Source organism: Lupinus angustifolius, chromosome LG20 (assembly GCF_001865875.1).
Source record: "Lupinus angustifolius cultivar Tanjil chromosome LG20, LupAngTanjil_v1.0, whole genome shotgun sequence".
Taxonomy (NCBI): Eukaryota; Viridiplantae; Streptophyta; class Magnoliopsida; order Fabales; family Fabaceae; genus Lupinus; species Lupinus angustifolius.
The window spans coordinates 16,697,265-16,700,980 of NC_032028.1; positions in this window are offsets into that span (position 1 = coordinate 16,697,265).

The window sequence follows — 3,716 nt, forward strand, 5'->3', positions numbered from 1 at the left end:
ATTGGCAACTTTATCCTCAACGTTCCATGTTGGTGGGGATAGCTTACTACTCTTTCAGATAAGAGACAATATTGAACTTACTTATTGTAACGTAGTCGAAGAAGAACCCGATGGAAAACCACGGTATCATGACATAAGAGAGTACTTGAGAAATCAGGCTTACCTTCCCAATGCTTCAGAAAATGACAAAAGAACACTCAGAAGACTAGCCACAAACTTCTTTTTGAGTGGGAATGTCGTATACAAAAGGAATCATGATATGGTATTTCTTCGATGTCTGGAAGCCAGGGAAGCTCAAAAAATGGTGGAAGAAATGCATGAGGGAACTTTCAGAACCCATTCGAATGGACATGCTATGGCTAAGAAAATCATGAGAGTGGGTTATTTCTGGTTGACAATGGATACTGACTGTTGCAATCATGTGAAGAAATGCCACAAGTGTTAGATATATGCGGATAATATCAATGCACCTCCGAATCCTTTGAACGTCTTAACGTCACCTTGGCCATTTTCTATGTGGGGAATGGATGTCATCGGTCCTATAGAACCAAAAGCTTCTAATGGACATCGATTCATCCTAGTCGCCATAGATTACTTCACCAAATGGGTAGAAGCAAACTCTTATGCTAGTGTGACCCGGAAGGTAGTCCTCAGGTTCATTAAAAGAGATTTAGTATGTCGATATGGATTACCAGATCAGATCATCACCGATAATGCGACCAACCTGAACAACAAGATGATGACCGAGATGTGCGAGAAATTCAAAATAAAACTTCATACATCCTCGCCATACAGACCCAAAATGAATGGAGCCGTGGAAGCAGCCAATAAGAATATCAAGAAGATAGTCCAGAAGATGGTTGTGACTTACAAGGATTAGCATGAAATGCTACCATTCGCCCTACATGGTTATCGTACTTCAGTCCGCACTTCTACGGGGGCTACTCCATATTCCTTGGTTTATGGTATGGAAGCTGTTCTTCCACTTGAGGTAGAGATCTCATCTCTAAGGGTCCTAGCGGAGGCAAGTCTGAAGGAATCAGAATGGGTTCAAGCTAGACAAGATCAATTGAATATGATAGATGGTCGAAGGATAACTGCAATCTGTCATGGACAATTGTACCAAAAAAGAATGATGAAGGCATATGCAAAGAAGGTCCGACCATGCCAGTTCAGGGAAGGAGATTTGGTACTAAAGAAGATCTTGCCAATCCAGAAGGACAGCCGAGGAAGGTGGGCCCCAAATTATGACGGTCCCTACGTAATCAAGAAAGCTTTTTCTTGCGGGGCCCTAATCCTAACAGACATGGATGGGGAAGATCTGCATCTCACCATAAATTCAAATGCAGTAAAGAAGTATTATGCCTAGAGGGTGCTTCCAAAACAACAAAAAAAGGAAAAAAAAAACAAAAAAAAAGAAAAATAAAAAAGAACATTCATGCATCGATTGCAATATTTTTATTACCGTTTTGCCGAGGGAGAATGATGTAAACAAAGCCCATATGGTGTAAACCTCATATGGGTCGTCTTGATGACACAAGGCGTTCTTGATATTCCAAAAACTAAGAAGATATCCTTAGTCACCCCTTTGAGCCAAGACAATATGAAAGAAGTTCATTCGAGAAAGAAACACCTTTAAAATATTGTGAACCTTGGGAAATGGTAGTTTTCCAATGTACATTCACAGAGCCCAAAAGAAAGGATTATAGTATAAAAAGAAAATCCCGCTAGGAGTTTAAATAAACTCCTAAGAAAAGTTAGGGTACATACAAATAAAAACTCAAAAGAGAAATCTTACGGAAAGTTAATGAAGATGGTATAAATAAATATCCTATCCAAAGTTAGGCTCTAGAGAATGATTGGAAATAGGATTATGGAGGTTATGGAGGAATGTGGGATAGAAAACACATTATTTGAGCCATATATCTATTCTTTGTTAGCCACTAGCCAAGCCACGTTACAAGTTTTAAAAGTCCTTGTTGAGAGTCGAACGTCTGAGGTACACATCACGACATAAAATAAACTGACTCCAAATAAGTTGGTGCATATCTTTTTCAAAACTTTTCCATATTGTGATCCTCGCATGAATAAAATAAAAATATAACAAAATGTTTCAAGAGCCCGTTAAGTTGAANNNCCGAAAGGGCGACTTAAGCAAAAATTAGGGACACTAAAAGAAAAGGAAGTACCTCTCAAAGCATAGTATGTCAATCAGACATCGCCAGAAACTGGGGCAGAATTTTGGTTGATTCAAGAGAATACATCAAGTAACACACTCTCCTTTGAAGAAGTCAACATTAGAGTTATAGAGATGGGACAGATCATGAATGGCTCAAGAAATCCATCAAATAACATCAGTCTCCTCCAGAGGAACCAATAGAAAGACCGGAAACTGGGGCAGATTTTGGTTAAAAATATATATTCCCTCAAATTGGGGAAATCTCGGAATTAGTCATAAGGTTTGGGTCAGGGTTTTGGCTTAAGACGAGCTTGTATGATCCTCATTTTCAGAAAGCTAAAAGGAGACGAATAAATTTGGTTTTTTATATATGTATATGCTTCAGTGTCTTTTAGTATGCAAATCATTCTCTAAACAAAAATACACAATTTACAGAAAGGCTTGGTCAAAGTTTTTCAGTCCATCCTGATGCATGGTGCTTAAAAAGCGTGAAAGGGGGACACAAACACGAACCTCGACAAAAGCAAGATCCCGATTTCTTACCAAATGTCAGCGGACATTATGTTTAGGGGTGTTGTAGAAGCATTATATGGCTTTCCAATAAGCATAAACAAGCATGCATAATCATATCATTCGAAGCACAATCTTATCTATAAACGAACTTCGACATAAACCTCATGCTTCACAAACCAACCATCGCATATAACCCTTTTACATAAATATTACATTCATGCATTCAAATTGTGCATTCCCTAAATCGTCTGGCAACATGGGTGCCTCAGCAAATCCCTAAATCGTTTGGCAACATGGGTGCCTCAACAAATCCCTATATCGTTTGGCGACACGGGTGCCTCAGCAAATCCCTAAATCGTTTGGCAACACGGGTGCCTCAACAAATCCCAAAATCGTCTGGCAAAATGGGTGCCTCAGCAAATCCCTAAATCGTTTGGCAACACGGGTGCCTCAGCAAATCCCTAAATTGTTTGGCAACACGGGTGCCTCAGCAAATCCCTATATCGTTTGGCAACACGGGTGCCTCAGCAAATCCCTAAATCGTTTGGCAACACGGGTGCCTCAACAAATCCCTTGATCGTTCGACAACACGGGTGCCTCAACAAATCCCTAAATCGTTCGGCAACACGGGTGCCTCAGCAAATCCCTGAATCGTTGGCAGCGCAGGTGCCTCAGGAAATCCCTGGTCCATGACAGCAAACGCGGGAACTGCCTCAACAAATCTCTGGCTCATCAGCAAGGCATTGATATGTTTCATCAAAATTCGAGATCTTCACAATGGCATTTTTCTGAGCCTTAACAAAAATAGCGTTCATTTCTTTACTGGTTACTTACCATGATATCGTTCAAATCTTGATTTGTTCGCTATCAGGTAAGCAACAAGTAAAGAGGGGCAGTTGTAAACACTCAAATTTTGTCCAGCCCAGAATGTTTAAATTTAAAGTAATAAAAATATTTTTTTTTAATTTCGGTTAATAAATAATAATTATAATCATGAATGGGAGAAATATAATGAGAAATAATT